General features: G+C 45.6%; 1 long non-coding RNA gene across 3 annotated transcripts in view; it reads left to right on the top strand.

Annotated features, from left to right (window-relative positions):
* Positions 1-17,507, top strand: part of LOC135913233 (uncharacterized) — a 55,033-nt gene that overhangs the window by 21,108 nt on the left and 16,418 nt on the right. The window lies entirely within an intron of this gene.

The raw sequence follows: 17,507 nt of genomic DNA, 5'->3' as shown, positions 1-17,507 counted from the left end.
GCGATAGCGTTAAGGAGCTCGTGTCGCAGAAAAGCCGGTGTCGTCGGCGTCGGTGTCGGCCTCGGTGTCGGCGTCAGCGTCAGTGGCGTTGACCGTGAGCGATAAATCACGGCAGGCACTTCATAAATAACAAGCAACTTCCAAAGTGGCCTGGGTGGGAATCGAACCAAGGTCTCCGGAGTGTGAGACGGAGACGCTACCACTCAGCCACGGGTTCGATGCTTCCAAGCGGTACAAACGCGCCTCTAGTGAATGCGGTGTTGCCTTCGAAACGAGCCGTGGAAAGTTATACTGCGGTGTATATCGGTAATTATGAACATGTAACTTACAGAAGTCGCAATTCCACGAGTAGCGAAGTGCGTTTCCGCTGCATTTCTTCTGCGCTTTCCACACACGCAGAGCCACCTTGCGGCAAACACAGAAGACCCCTTCCTCTCCATGTACGGAGCTGCCCCGACAGATGGCGCGCCACGCGCGCATTGGAGCTTTGCGGCCCGGACTCTCTCCCCTGACAACGGTTCGCCTAGCTCCCTCTGTAGAATCAAGCGTCCTTCCTTTCTTTAGATCACTATCTGTCTATCTCTCTGCCCGTGCCGATCACGACGTTTGGCTGGCGTGCATCATTTCCCCCTCCGAGATACCGAGTTCTTTGGTTCGTTCCGCTTGCTCAGGCACATGTTTCGTTGCTGCGCCGAACGCCGCGTTGCTCGACCACTGGCTCGACGCTCACCGCGTCCGATGCGGGGCGCCTCGCAAGTGATGGCTGCCCTGTAGCCCATTGTCTTACACCCCTTGGCGGGTCGACGGGAACGCTGTCGCGTTCCACTCTTGAAGGCGAAGCTTAAGCGTCCTCCAATTTTTTTGAATCATTCGTCGTTAGTAAAATATCGGTAGTTCTTTGAGGAGCAACTAAAGCTAAGCACACTTGTTTGCTTGCGTTCTGCTCCAACCAGCATGGGACTTCTGCGACCGAAAGGCTCCCCTTAGGTTCCTACTTCCGCATATCGTTCAGCCTTGTTGTTGGCAGTTGTGTAAAAAAGTTGGCTGGGATGCCAACTTTTTTGTTACCATAATACTCTGCAACATGCCATAATACTCTGCTACTTCTCCAAATACAAACGTGCATGCGTGGATACAATCCTATGAGCACACACGTGAGCCCATTCATCAAAGAGGACATGCACACAGGAAACTTCGCAGGTAATTGGGAGCTGCAACGAATGTGACAGCCCATTTCGATTCGAGATGCCCTGCCGTATCCCTGCAATCATGTCGTGCAACTTCAGGTGGAACTCTAATTGGTCGAGCCTCTCTATGTCATCCTAGTAGAGCGACCGCAAGGCTAAAGCGCTTTTATTTGACACCTGTCTATGGCACATTTCCAATTGACCACAGCTAATGTGTTCCGTCGCCTTCCTTTGACACGATAAAATTGACGCCCACTCCGCAGTTTTCGGCTGGGTCAAACAGGACGCCCCTCTGATGTAAACGCAAGACCAACTCGAGCGTCGAACAATCCCGGAGAGTTAAGATGGTGGGAATAGCGTCTCTCGCATTCACGGCACTGTGGTTTTCGGCAGCTGTCCTAGGAAAGCTCGGCACACCCGGTGGCCCCAGAAAGCTACAACATGACATCGCAGACAGTTTCCAGGTAGCGTTGAGGCTCAACTTCTTATCGTGCTCATTTATTATTTCTGATAATTTCTTTGCTCGTTTCTTTGTGTTCAACCTCTTGCGACCCGAGTGCATTTCAGAGTGCAGTGGTATGTGTAAAAAGATTAGGATTCTCAATGTGGCCATCACACAGCCCTCCAATGCAGTAGAGAGGCCCATATGGTTTTCCAGCCATGAAAACTGCTCTCTCATCGTAAATTTAATTGTAAATTTCAGTTTGAAGCTTTGCGCTGTTAGCCACGAAATCGCGGGATCAAATCCCAAGCACGGCAGCCAGACAAAGGAGCGAAATACAAACACGTCCGTGTACTGCACATTATGTGCACTTTAAGATTCCTAGGTGGTCAAAATTATTCCAGAGCCCTTCCTCCACCACTATGGCATGCGTTATAACGAGATCCTGGTCTTGAAATGCATAGCCCCAGAATTGAAATCTAATTTATTTGAACCTGCTGCTTTTAAGGCCCTACATTAGGCAGCGACCATCATTTTTGCGCGTGTCGCGTGGCATGAGAATATCTATGGATCCGGTTTTGTCGACTACATCGAAAGAGTCCGAAATAACATCAGATGCCTACCTTCCCACGGTGGAACACTCAAGAGCGCCTCAAGGTCGTATCGGTTGAATGCGCCGATGGTTAGCACTTCGAGTAGGTGAAGTTTCTTGTAACGAATTGATGCGTAGATGCAGTCTCATTGGCACTGCCGGTACATATAGTCGTCCAGGGGCCAGTGTGAGATGCGTTGAGCGGTCAGCGGCCAACGCTGCCATCGAGGGGTGCACGAGGCGGCCTGGCACAGTTACTTAGAGTAAGTACTTGACTGCCTGCTGGGTGTTGTCCTGGTCCCTTTCTTTTTACTACCTATTGTCCTGACCACACAGGCTTCCGACACATATTCGACTTCGGTTACCAAGAGCGAGTAGGGAATAAAAAGAAACAGCTCAGTTGCCTCGCGCCTTTCACTGGCATCTTTTGTTGTAACGTTGGGCTCCAGAGCTGGTGACCCGGACGTCACGCGACTGCAGGGATAGAGGGAGTACTGATGTCCATCATCAAGTACGAAATCTCAGGTGCTTCTTTCAGTATTGAACGTGCCATTGCACAATTCGGTGTCTCCACCATCGCTACCCTGTCCTCATATCGTGAATAGAGGCCGGTGACCTGGTTGCTTCAAGTGGACGCTCACATCCAGCTATCACACACCAGCTGCAAGGTCCTGGTGGTTCTAATGTTTGTAAACCCTCTCCAAGTAGCTCTAATGGAAAGAGTCTCAGACTTTCTCTTCTCATTCCCCACAACATCGCCGCCCTCGCTCTGTGATCACGTCAAAACCAGCACCTATTAAATGAAGCACTGCGTCTGAACAGTCGCACGTCAAGCAAAATCGCTAGCTGAAGATGTCGGCGACCACCGCCCAAAGGAGATTCTGTGCCAACTGCATCAACTTCCCAACAAAAACGCCCATGGCAGCCACCGTGCACTGCTTCGCCAACAGCTCTTACAGTGGCTCAAATGTGACGTCATTCTGTAGCACGAGACACATGAGGCGATTTTGCGTGCGATGCGTCGTACGGCGCGTCATGTCCAACTTGCCGCATGCGACGAATCAAGGCGCATGGTATGAATGAGCGAGGGGCGTGTCGCTCCGTCCAGAACCGGCGTTCCTGCATGGACGCACGGAATAGTGCGTAGCTTCGCACAGATTTGAAAGCAAACATGTTTGCACAGACCTCCAGTTTTGAAAAAAAAAAAACAATCACATTATAAACACGTCTATGCGAACATCGTAGACGTGTTTCCACAAGGCCGCGTTCGCAGCGTCGATTCAATTGACAGCCGCCGAAGGCTACGAGCTGGCACGCACAGCTCGCTCGATCGTCGAATTTGATGCCGGTGGCGCTTGCGACAAGATCGCATTTAGATCGCATACAGCTCGTACAACGAATCGCCTGTGTTGGTCGGCACAACGTGGACACAATTATGTCGCGCTTAAACTGCAATACATTCGGTGCCCACGAAAGCGAACGAGCAAGCCAGACGAGCTTGCAATCGCTAGAAGACGGTATAGGCCTTTTCCGGCCGTCTTTTCCGGGGCCGACCACTCATGCGATGCGTCCGCAGCTCGCAATAAAACGCACAATCAATGTCTGAACATCTATGTTCCTCTTAAGTGAAAATGCGAATCGTTTTCCCGACGCCGTTGGTAGCGATAAGTAAACATGCCAGTCACGCGAGGCGCTGCGCATAGACGAGTGCTGCGGCGTCGGCGCTGACCACTTCCAAATAGAAATCGCGCCAACGATTTACTATTTCGCACAACCTTTTATAAGAACGCACTTTCGAGGTAACATTATTCGATATTTCGTATCAGAAACAAATTGTAGCCGCACTCTTACAACGGTTCCACCCTTTGGGGTGTACGTCTGTCCCACAACGATAATGGTAATCTGCCTTGGTTACGTTTCCTTTCCTAACAACTCGGTGCTCGCTGCTTTCCTGTCGAAAATGCTGTGTCACACTGATAACGCGCAAGCCGTTCGTGACTGTGAAGTACCGGGCTCGCAGCGTTAAAGAAAGGAAACGTCGGCAATGCAGATGACGATTATTGTTGCAGGACGAGATAAGTCCCAAAGGGTTTTTACGGAGCACCTTGAATTATTTCAACCTCAGCAACGTCAAATGACAGGACAGCAAAGCACCCGAAGTCTCAACGTTGTGTTGAATGCGGTACCGTGCGGTTGCATTTTCTTGTCGGTTTTCAAGCGTGAATTTCCCGATGCATCTTGAAAGGTTATCTTACCTCACTTATGAAATTTGACAGAGCAAAAGTGTAGGCTATCGTAATGAATTTTCTACGATAGCGCCAAGTCCGTGGCTTGAATAAACAGCGTCGTTAATTTGTTTCCGAAAATTAGATGCACTTAAGTTGCACCTCTTCTCTAGAGAATTTTTTTCTTGCACAGAAACCAATAAACATTGACTATGTTGCGGACTAGAAATAAAATGACTATGTTGTGAGACTAGAAATGAAATCAAGTTCATACTCTGCGCGAACCCTGGCATCATACAAGATGTAGACGTGCTCGGCAAGGTACGCTGCAGTGACCATAGGATGGTAAGAACTCGAATTAGGCTAGACTTGAGGAGGGAACGGAAGAAACTGATACACAAGAAGCCAATCAATGAGTCAGCGGTAAGAGGGAAACTAGAGGAATTCCGGATCAAGCTACAGAACAGGTATTCGGCTTTAACTCAGGAAGAGGACCTCAGTGTTGAAGCAATGGTCGACAATCTCATGGGCACCATTAAGGAGTGCGGAATAGAAGTCGGTGGTAACGCCTTTAGACAGGAAACCAGTAAGCTATCGCAGGAGACGAAAGATCTGATCAAGAAACGCCAATGTATGAAAGCCTCTAACCCTACAGCTAGAATAGAACTGGCAGAACTTTCTAAGTTAATCAACAAGCGTAAGACAGCGGACATCAGGAACTATAATATGGATAGAATTGAACAGGCTCTCAGGAACGAAGGAAGCCTAAAAACAGTGAAGAAGAAACTAGGAATAGGCAAGAATCAGATGTGCGCGTTAAGAGACAAAGCCGGCAATATTGTTACTAATATGGATGAGATAGTTCAAGTGGCTGAGGAGTTCTATAGAGATTTATACAGTACCAGTGACACCCACGACGATAGTAGAAGAGAGAATAGCCTAGAGGAATTCGAAATCCCACAGGTAACGCCAGAAGTAAAGAAAGCCTTAGGAGCAATGCAAAGGGGGAAGGCAGCTGAGTAGGATCAGCTAACAGCAGATTTGTTGAAGGATGGGGGTCAGATTGTTCAAGAGAAACTGGCCACCCTGTATACGCAATGCCTCATAACCTCGAGCGTACCGGAATCTTCGAAGAACGCTAACATAATCCTAATCCATAAGAAAGGAGACGCCAAAGACTTGAAAAATTATAGACCGATCAGCTTACTGTCCGTTGCCTACAAAGTATTTACTAAGGTAATCGCAAATAGAATCAGGAACACCTTAGACTTCTGTCAACCAAAGGACCAGGCAGGATTCCGTAAAGGCTACTCAACAATAGACCATATTCACACTATCAATCAAGTGATAGAGAAATGTGCAGAATATAACGAGCCCTTATATATAGCTTTCATTGACTACGAGAAAGCGTTTGATTCAGTCGAAACCTCAGCAGTCATGGAGGCATTACGGAATCAGGGTGTAGATGAGCCATATGTAAAAATACTGGAAGATATCTATAGCGGCTCCACAGCCACCGTAGTCCTCAAATCATGAACAGCAGGTTGCCACTATCCCTATCCCTCAAAAGGAAAGTGTATAACAGATGTGTGTTACCAGTACTCACATATGCGGCAGAAACCTGGAGGCTTACGAAAAGGGTTCTGCAGAAATTGAGGACGATGCAACGAGCTACGGAAAGAAGAATGATGGGTGTAACGTTAAGGGCTAAGAAAAGAGCAGATTGGGTGAGGCATCAAACGCGGGTAAATGACATCAAGAAATCAAATCAAGAAAATCAAGGAAAAGAAATGGGCATGGGCCGGACATGTAATGAGGAGGGAAGATAACCGATGGTCACTAAGGGTTACGGACTGGATTCCAAGGGAAGGGAAGCGTAGCAGGGGGCGGCAGAAAGTCAGGTGGGCGGATGACATTAAGACGTTACCAGGGACAACATGGCCACAATTAGTACATGACCGGGGTAGTTGGAGAAGTATGGGAGAGGCCTTTGCCCTGCAGTGGGCGTAACTAGGCTGATGATGATGTTTCGAACTATGTATCCTTACTGCACCTGTATTAACATTTCCTCTGAAAGATAACTACTGTACAGCTAGTAAATTAAGTAAATTATTCGCTTGCTATAGTTGCACGATGACAACGTACCCTCCTGCACCGTCATGTAAAACTCGTGCAAAAATGCGAAAACTAGGCAAACAGCCTGTTCTTGTGGGGATAAAGCTGTTAAAGAAAAGTAAACCAAAACTGTGCAGTGAAGTCAGCCAGTTGCATCCCTTCCTGTGAAACTTTGAATCTTTTAAGTACAAGAAGTTCTTGCACGTTCACAGCTGATCAAGTCTGCAGAAACTTTTATGCTTTACATGTTTCTAATAAGTTTGTGATCACACATATCAGTGTGCAAACACATGTAACGATATCCGCGGTGATTACTATCTTTATAATTAATGAAAAGCCGCATCACCAGAAATAAAAAAGCTAGCATATCTAACATTCGTACGTCCTCAGTTAGAATATGCGTCATCTATCTGGCACCCTTCCCAATCATATCTAACCTATGACATAGAAGCAATACAAAATCGCGCTACTCGGTTTATAACTTCCAATTACTCTCGTGATACCAGCATAACCTCACTAAAACGTACACTTAAACTACCATCACTTGCTTCCCGCCGGATCATCTCTCGTCTCTGCTTGCTTCACACCTTTTATTATCATCCACACTCCAGGCATTCCCTGTTAAATCCACCATTACGTACATCCTCTCGCTTAAGCCACAGTCGTCCCATAGCAAACATTAATACCCGATCGTCTGCCATGAACACTTCATTCTTTCCCGACGCTATAACCCATTGGAACCATCTCCCAGAAGATATCGTGTCATGTACTGACCGTAAAACGTTCCGCGAAATGTTAAATAACCACACTGCTTAATTACTGATCCCACCGACCCTTACTCTAACACGATGTTCCTTTTTTTTTTCACAATTGTTCCTGGCTTGTATTTGTTTATTGTTGTTTCCTTACTGTTCTGTACATTTCTTCTAACATTGTTACAAGGATTAAAGCCCTCCCTTATGTAATGCCTCCGGGCCTTTAAGGTGAAAATAAATGAAATGAAATGAAATGAAATACCATGCTACTTGCAAGAACATATCACCCGAGGATTTTAGAACAAATCTCTGCACACAATATGTGGTTTACTCAATAAAGGAGCACTAACTGCGTTTTGGAATGACAAACTTATTCCAAATTTTACTTGCATACAGGCAAGGGAAAAGAATGTATAGACAAAAATATTGTTCTTCAATTTAGTCACCTAGCACTGCGGCTACAGCCTTCTGCTGCTAACACAAGGCGAGGGGTTGATCTACCAGCCATGGAAGTCGCATTTCGATCCAAGTCATAGGTAAAAGAAACCTCTTACAGTTAGATTTACTTCACCTTTTATGGAACCCTTAAACATCCAAATACTATTGCATAGGGGGGCATGATTATGCAAAATCTAACACCAATGGAAAGGAAAGGGCACGATTGTAAAACAACCATCCTTCGTGATAATTCAAGAGTTTAAACCTTCAGTGCATCAATATATATTGATTAACAGCACTGCACCAATAAGTATAATCAGGTATAGCAAGTACTCTGTCAGGAAGCTGGTTCTACAGATGTATAAATGTCAAGACATGAATGCTCATGCTACGCCGCACACATAGCACAAAGAAAAATCTTTTTGAAGAGTTGTCCCTTCTGACAGATATGAGTGGGTCATAAGAAGCAGAACCTTTATTGCAGGGCATTGTGTGAAAGAATGAAGAGAGTGAAGAGGCTTTTAATATCAGTACCTCATGCTACTCTAAGAAGAACGATGAGCAAAAAAATTTCTGGTGGAGCACTTAAGTTAACCAGTAACTATTTAAAAGACAAAAAATTTCATCTGAGAGTTGGAGGTACAATTGGCCCACCCACACCAACAACACAGGCATACTACAAGAAATGCTGCAGCCTATGATGTACTACAGTCTATGGGAAAGCTATCTTATACAGAAATCAAGAATGATGCAACAAGTCCTCGACAACACTGCAGATTTTCTTGGCCAGACCGGCCTCTCGCTTTCTGAAAGTCAGCTTACATCGACGTCGGAAAGAAGACTAGAATCAAGAAGTACTCCAGATTGCACATTATGCTCCCAATAGCTGGAGAAACATGCCCACAAGTCAACATCCACAAATCCTCATCTAGTGTAAGACCATGACGGCAGAGTCAGCACGTGGGTGAAACAATTAGGCCATGCCTGGACGCAAATTCTACACCTGGTGAAAATAATAATATTGAAATCTAATCATGGGGGGTGGATGAGTGGATACTACGAAAAATCTCAGATGCTGTGTTTGTGTCCAAGGTATTGTACGGTATGATTTACCAGCAGCACACAGAAAAAACTCATCGAGTGCAGCCATCGGGTAATAACAGGTCTTTCCAACTTTACCATGCTTGAAGACCTCTACGAGAAAGAGCAAACAAACAAGCACCTAGACAGAGTAGAGTTGCAGCCTGCAGCACAAATTATTTGCCTAAGAACTCAGAACCTGGTCACAAGATACTATGCCAGCTAGCATATGAGATGCAAAGACGACTACCCCTCCTTTCAGAGACATCCTGAAATTGAAACACAACAGGCCCATACCATGCAATATGGGAGCAAACAATTAGGCCGGGAGACTGTGTGCAACTGCCAAACACACAGAGGATGTTGCTAATCATGAAGATGCAAGCAAACATCAGGCACACATACTACACTGATGTGGCAATAGGGGTGTAACAGTACGATGACCCTACATAAAACTAAACCCCATCTAAGTAAGCACAATTCCAGGTCATCCTACACCTAGAAAAGCTTAACTGAAGGCAATCAAAGCAGCATTTGTGGTGCGGATTACACCCTGCACAACACCTTGCGTACCTGCATGGATTGACCAGAAACTGTCTGGGCCTGCACATCACACGAGATTGTCAGGGAAATCAGGAGATTGACAGGCGACTTGCAAGCACATGGCCAGAAATTAAATCACAGGATACCTAGACATGCAAATATTCCAGGACACAAGCGGGCTTATAAGCCCGACACAATAACTAAAAACTAGACGAGTTGGTGTGTATTCATTGTTAACTAAAGTGCAACAGATAGGCAACGGACAAGAAGGAAGCGCTCTGTGTGTTCACTTCGTTCTTGTCCATCGTATTTCTGTTGCACTATAGTTAATGAATTAATGAGGCTGCACAGGAAAATGATACTTTTCTGCCCAAGGGCCCGATTTCACATCCAAATCCATGCGTTCGCGCGCGCGCGCACGCACACAAATGTTGCAAGGGTGCATAGCATTAAGCAGCATCAACAGGGTGACACTAGAAATGGATGAGGACTAACTTCCAACTGAGGTTCATTGTAAAAATGTGGCGAGTTGTACAAATTACCAGAAAAAAAAGACGACGAGCAAAACGAGAACAAAGTGAAAGCAGGAGCCAACGTTTCGACAAGTGGACTTGTCTTCTACAAGGTCCCCTTGTCGTAACGTTGGCTCCTGCTTTCACCTTGTTCTCGTTTTGCTCATCGTCTAGAATTTCCATCTCCCGCCTTCCCTGTGTTTTCCCCAGAAAAAGACGTCTTTGATGGCTGGATAAAAATTGGTGCTTGATGCAGGCAAACAAAAATAAAAATGCTGCAGAAACAAAATACAGAAAAATTCCAAGTGCAGGAAAAAAATCATTACAATTGCCAATCCTGCAGGCCCGCACCTTTCAAGAAACACTGTTCTTATTTCAATAGACTGACTGACAACTTGCTTATGCAAGCACACTCTTCCAGTTTCACGCCCTTGAAAAAAAATAACGAATTTCTTGGAAGGTAGCCACATGCACACTTGGTGATCACAATGTTTTTTTTTTCTCTGGACTTGTATATCTATATGTACTTTCTCCCTTTCTTATTTTTATTGTTTGGTTTCATCAAGTACTAGTTTTTATCAGGTTTTATTGCCGTACTACTTTCTGGTAACCTTTATAGATCACTGCATTTTCACAATGAACCTTTTAATTAGAAGTTAGCGTACCCTGTTCTTACTGATTCACACCATACATTCTCGCTACATTGGCCAAATAAAAGATTTTATAAGGTACACAGAAGCATCATAAGGGCCACAAAAGGGACTTGTTGCAGTCAGGAAAAATAAAGAATAGCCTGGCTGCAAAAGACACCATAGAAGGAAAAGCAAATATTAATGTGTGTTTCCTGACAGGAAATGCATCCATTTCTAACGGAGGCCATGCTGACAAGATTCTCCCAACATGTTTAGATCTACAACTTCCATAATTTCGCTAGGCAGCCGATCTGCTCAGAATGCTAACTTCTTCCTCTACAATGCACGCTCAGATGTCGAGAGTGCATTGTAGAGGAAGAAGCTAGCATTCTATAGAGATCGGCTGCTTAGAGAAATTATTGAAGCTGTAGATCTAAAGACACTGGGAGAATCTTGTGTCAGCATGGCCTTTGTTACACTTTCAGAGATGGATGCGTTTCCTGTTGTGATCGGTATGGACACATATCATGTTTTGCTTCTGCTTTCTGTGCAAATTTGATTTATTGCTTGTTGACCAGCATTTACTCGGCATGTTCAATAAACTTTTATTTGTTAATACACCTCATGATCGCCTTAGTCTCTAGCCGAAAAGAGTTCATTATTTTTACAGTGAAGCTGTATATGCCTAAGCGAAGCACTCGTGGTCCTATCACAAAAACCCTAGTTTAGGCGTATGAGCCATGGCATTTGTATTACATGATGGACGGAGCAATTTCTTGTTGGGTAGACATAGAAATGCTTATGCATTTAAAACATATATATTTATCAACGTATTATTGCAGGGAAGGGACACAGAGCGGGACGGGGTTAAGAGAAGATCATGATATCATAATTATCTCGCAGAAAAAGGGGAGTGAGCCATTAACTACACCGATAGTGAGGTCGTTTCTCTCTCGCAGCAGAGCATATGCAGCAGTCTCTCCCCGACATGCCAATAGGTATAAGAATGTGTCCCTGTATTTAATTAAAGGAAATGTGCAGCCCCAGTGTGTCACTTGGTAAATACAGTGCATAACTGAGTCAGCACTACTATGATCAACGCATTACAAAGCACAAATGCATAACATACTCCAGAACGACTTTGATGGACCCACTGCATTAAAACAATCAACCACTCATTTCCCTTACCATGATGGTGATCTTGCGAAGCGCGATGTGTGGCATTCCAAATAAACAGTGTGATAAACCCAAGCCAAGCGTGAGCGTAACCTCATTAAGAAACACAGACATAAGCAATAATATAGAAAGACTTGAATAAACCGTTGGAATTAAACCAGTGATAAACACCGGAGCAGCACATTGCAGCTTCGCTGGTTTACCATCTGTACAGGGTGCATAGGCAGTAATTTTTTTTCTGTTATTGTTTGTTAAGTGTTGTATATTGCAGTGCTAGTAAAACACGTTGGTCTAGTTGGTGCATTGTATTGGTGCTGCTTTTTCGCTGGTTTTTTTTTAATGTTGTGCCCTTTATCCTTTTGTAACTACTTTTCATTCCCCCTCACCTAGTACTCCAACCTTGCAGCCTGCGAGGTATAAAACACGTACATAAGCACATGTCATTCATTCGTCTGCATACACCTCCCACCATTCCTTGCTCAAGAAATATCACTGTGTTGATGTCTCGCAGTGGGCATCTACATTAACTGTCGTTTGCATTTCGGTACAGTTTGTGAACAGTGTATTGCATAAACATTACACGACATTAAGGTTATGACCTATGCGGTGCATAAGCAAACGTTGCAAAAGGTGACATGTTGGATTGTTGAAAATAAGACCAATTGTATATATCGCAGTTTCTTTAACAGCATTTTATTGACCCCTTGACCAAAACTTCACTTCGCATAGATTCGAACACGTGCACTGAATATGCAGCTTTTTCTTGCTTATTAATGTGGTCATTACGGCTTACCCACATTGTAGATTTGAAAACAAAGTTCAATAAATTCGTTTGTTGAAATATAAAAATATGCATAGACCACTGGGATTGCAACACCAGAACTTGATACCAACATGCACACTATAAGATGCAGACAAATGCTCAGAACAAACTCCAGAATGTTTGCATCCTGATACTTATGAAAGTGAACAGTTTCATTACATGGCTGTCAATGAGAGGGAGAGAGAGTGTGTAAACTTTATTTTCAAATCAATAAGATTTGAGTCCGGCGTCCTTTTAGTGGGTCTGGGCACCCACCGCGGACGCGGTTCCGAGACCTTGTCTCGAAGCAGCTTCCTCGGCCCGATGGACGGCCCAGAGTTGTGCTGCCAGGTTCGAGCAGAGCAGTGTGGTCTTCGAGCGAGACCGGAGGCTGGCGGTGGAAGAGATGGAGGTGTCGGCACTGCCTGACTTGTTTGTTAGGTCCAGACACTCCCATAACATGTGATTTAGTGTGGCAACCTCGCCACACGATGTGCATCTGTTTGTAGTGTACATGTCTGGATATATGGCGTGCATGAGTGTGGGGTTTTTTAAGAATCTGTTTGTAATTGTATGAAGTGTACTGCTGGCATCCTGTCTAACCTAGCGTGAGGGAATGGGTATACGCGTCTTTGTAACTGGTAGTGTGTCGTGATGTCGTGGAACATGGTCAAACGATCCTTCCACGCTCAGACGTTTGCAGTACCCCGCGAGGGCTCTTCCTCCGATGATGCTCGTTGAGTGAGGCCTTGAGCCACGCGATGAGCAACTTCGTTGGGGTTACTCTGTCCAATGTGTGCCCGGGTCCATAGCAAGTGCCTTCGGGTATCGAAGTCGGCCTCTCCGTGGTGTATGGGCTCTCGCTGGAGTATCTGATACGCCTCCTGCGAGATGCACCCATTTGAGAAATTGCGAATTGCCGTTTGCGAATCGCAGATCACGTATGTCGCTTTGGTTTGTGTGAGGGCCACTGCTATGGCCGCTTCCTCTGCCGATTCGGCATGTCCCGTGTTCACGGTGACGCTCGTGAAGCGGTTGCCTCGGTGGCTAGTAACTGCCGCCACGAACCTCTTCCTGTCTCGATAACGGGCTGCGTCGGTGCAGACTGCCTCCTTGTTGTTGGAGTAACTTTGGTTCATGTGTTGCGCTCTGGCTTTACGTGTCCCCGTGTGGTGTTCGGGGTGCATTTTGCGAGGCAATGGGGGTACGTATAATTGCTCGCGTAAGGTTCTTGGAATTTCTACTTTGATGCCGTGCTGCGTGTGGTACGTGATGCCGAGCTTTTCGAGCACGTGTCTGCCCGGGCGGGTCTTGGAAAGGCGCTCGAGTTGGGACACTTGTTGCGCTTCCACGAGTTCCTCGAGCGTACTGTGTATACCTACTTCTAAGAGCTTGGTGGTGCTGACTCCGGGCGCCAGTCCCAACGCACATTTGTACTCCTTGCGTATGAGGGCGTTGAGCTTATTTCTTTCCGTTACCGTCCAGTTGTGAAACGCTGCCGTGCACTTTATTTCAGAAATGACGAAGGCTTGTATGAGTCGTATGACGCTACCTTCGCGCATGCCCGCGTGTTTGTTAGTGATGCGTGGAATGAGCTACATCATGCTGGTGGCCTTTGCCGTTATCTTGCGAAGTGCTCCGTCATTGCAGCGCTTGTGTTCGATCACCATTCCTAATACCCGGATCTTCTCTACCATCGGGATGGGCAGGCCGTTCGATGCCATTAATTGGATATGCTACTTTTCCAGGGGGTTGTAGCCTTTAGGTGTGTGCCCCTTTCTCACCGGTCTATATAGCAGCAGTTCTGAGTTTTCGGCCGAGCAGGCAAGGCCCGTGCCCATGAGGTAGTTTTACATGCAGTGGATGGCCTGCTGTAAAGGTTGCTCGATCGCTCCGTCACTGCCCGTTGTCGTCTAGATCGTAATATCATCCGCGTATAGCGTGTGATGAAGTCCTTCAATTTGAAGCAATCGGTCTTTTAACCCCAGCAGGGGTTACCCGACCGATGAAGAGCATCGGCGAGATCACCGAGCCCTGCCGGGTGCCCGAGCTTCCGATGTTGATTTGATCTGACTCTAGTTGTCCCACTCGCATGCGAGCGGTTCTTCCCGTGAGGAAGTCTCGGACGTAGTTGTAAGTTCGCAGTCCAAGAGTTAGCTTGTCTATTTGTGGCAATATGGCATTGATATGCTTAGAGATATAGTCATTGCTTAACACTCTTGAAATGAATAATTATAGCTTGCTATCGACATTGAAGCAGCCTTTCAGCGGCAAGGAAAGGAATCAGTTTTTCCACCTCTTAACATTCAATTGCAGCAATTGCAAGCAGGCGTAAAAATCTGCCAAAATAATCTGTTTGGGAATACCAAATTGCAATAAACACTGAGACTTTCATTTGTGCTTTCTCTGGCTGAGCAAACTAGGTTGAGATGACTCCCGTAAACATGTCGTAACAATTGTGATCTGATATAGGTTAAATGCATGACTAGCTCAAGAAATCTGGATGATTGCTATAAATTACAGTGAAGAAACTATAATATTTATTAACATTAATAATATAATAATAATATTTATTTCCACAAAACAGGCTAACTGTGAGCGACGTGCGAGGCTGAGCAGAAAGTTGAAAAATTCTACGGCAAGAGCGCCTACCGTGGGCCTACGATCCTGCATTATGGATATCGCGTATTGATATGGTCTTCTTGTTAGAAGTTCCGAGTATACTACCAGCGCGAGACACAGGACAAAAAAAGTTGACGAGAAGCGTGTCTTTTAGAATGCTATGTTACAATGTACACGTTTCTAGAAAAGTGATGGTAACTGCTCAAAACATTTGATGCGTCGGCTTTTGCGCCTTTAGAAATATTTAGAGAGGACTCCCATATATATATTCACAGCGCACGCAGAACGATGGACGAACTATGCAAGCGCTAAGGCTGAATTTCACAACACAATTTCCACTCCACGTCCAGTAATCACTCAGTTCATTTGCGGCTTCATTCAAATGCACACGCGGGCTTTCGGGTTGGTGCTTGTTGTTACGTTTGGCGTAAGAATATGAATAGGAACAGGCACCGCATATCAGCAATCACAAGCAATGTACACCCATAATTTCTCCAGAAGCTGACGGCGAACACGGGTAGCGCGAGGATCTTGTTGGGCTGACATGACGACTTCGTGGCAGCCGAATTCCAAATACTGCATATGAGGTGAGGGTAGCTATATGAACTTGACAATAGGTCATCTGGTAGATTGTTGTAGGGCAGGCAGAACGAAACGGTCATAGAAGGCAGATGAGACAACACACAGCGCTGAACCACCTGCGAACAGCTGTTTACGTGCGCCATGTCGCACTGAACTTTAGAAACCGCAATGGCGCACTCCAAAGCAAATCTTAACACGTATTTAAATTGCTAAACGTGCATATTATTTGCTCCTATTCAAGAAACTTCAATAATATTATAATGTAAACGTTTCATTCATTACAATGAAATAATTATGCAGCGCATGCCACGAAACGTGGCCGTAAGCAACTCTAGTGGTGGTGGTAAATAAGCAACTGGTGGTGGTGGTGGTGGTGGTGGTGGTGGTGGTGGTGGTGGTGGTGGTGGTGGTGGTGGTGGTGGTTGCGACAACGACGATAGCTCACTCTTGCCAATGAGTGGCTCATACCCGTTAAGAAATCAGCGGCAATGGAGCCAGCTGTGGAAGAAGACGACGACAAACGCGTGAGAGGTGGCACGAGCGCATTAACACGGTTGCGCCGAGGGGTGCCAACGAGCTGGTTCACAGGTTGTTCGCAGACAACAGAAATGCCCAAACCATGTACACTTACGCTGTAAAAAAAGAAACAAGCCAATTTTGCCATGTCTGCATCCTTCCAGCATTGCGGACAGGTCATATGACAACGCCAGCCGAACTTTTACAAGCTGCGAAAGATACACTTATTACTGCATCAACTTCAACTCTACCTTATTCAACATTTTCTGTTTTCATACATAAAAAAAGAGGATACTATGGTATTCCAAGTACAAATTGCGGCTAATGACATGATGCTCGAACCAAGGAACTTGACATTTTAGCCAACACTGTTTCGAGGAGTTCAGCCTATGTCTGCAAAAGGTGGTTTCGATCCCGCAGGAAAGTGGGGAGCATTAAGCAACACAGGCAGCGTTTGAAAGCCAATTCTCATTCAAGCCTCTAAGTATGCTATGAGCTTGCTAACACGCCAAGTGTGTTATCGCATATTTAGAGCGTTAGGAGTACCATGTCCTAAGCTAGCTTTTTGTGGAAGAGGGTTAGCCAGATTCATATGCAAAGCAGCAAGCAGTGAGATCTTTCTTGGCAAGCCTACGTCCAAGACTGCAGTGTTTTGTGCTCTCCCTTGTACATGTTCTTCATAGGAATTTGAACTGTAGAAAACCAGTATACGCTACGTCTAGTGCGGCAGGTAATTTCTATTTTTGCTTATGAGTCGTCTTCAGGGCTTTGGCTGCTGTTTTTTGTCTCGTAGGCGACGCATTTGTCTATAACATGTTGTATAAAAGAACACACTGGTGGGCTAGTTGCCACTGCATAACTTGAGGCAAAGCGCAAAAAAAAAACGAAGAGTCCTCGTGTTTTATTTTGCACGTTGCCTCCAGTTATCTTGTATAGGGGCTACCTGTTTTGCAGCTCGCGTACAAATACTTCGTTTCCTCCTTTGAGCCTTTTCGACGGGGGTTCAGCGGTCCCTTCCGCACAGAGCGTTAAAGAGCAGCAAAAATGCAGGCACAGTTTACTTTACCGTTTAATCAAGAAACGTCAATAACTGCATGGTAGAACTTGTCAAGCCGGTGACGTTATAGGCCAATAAGGAGCTGAAAATAATGGCAAGGAAAGAATCCAGAAAATTCTGAAGCGCCAGCTAGAATCAGTGAGGGTCAGCGGTCTTAAGACTCCGGCCGCTAAAAGCGGCTCGCGTGTCCTAGCGGTAATGGAGCCGCTTATCGCATCTCTTTGCATAGTG

This window comes from Dermacentor albipictus, chromosome 5, assembly GCF_038994185.2.
Source record: "Dermacentor albipictus isolate Rhodes 1998 colony chromosome 5, USDA_Dalb.pri_finalv2, whole genome shotgun sequence".
Lineage (NCBI taxonomy): Eukaryota > Metazoa > Arthropoda > Arachnida > Ixodida > Ixodidae > Dermacentor > Dermacentor albipictus.
This window is presented reverse-complemented; position numbering and strand designations above follow the sequence as displayed.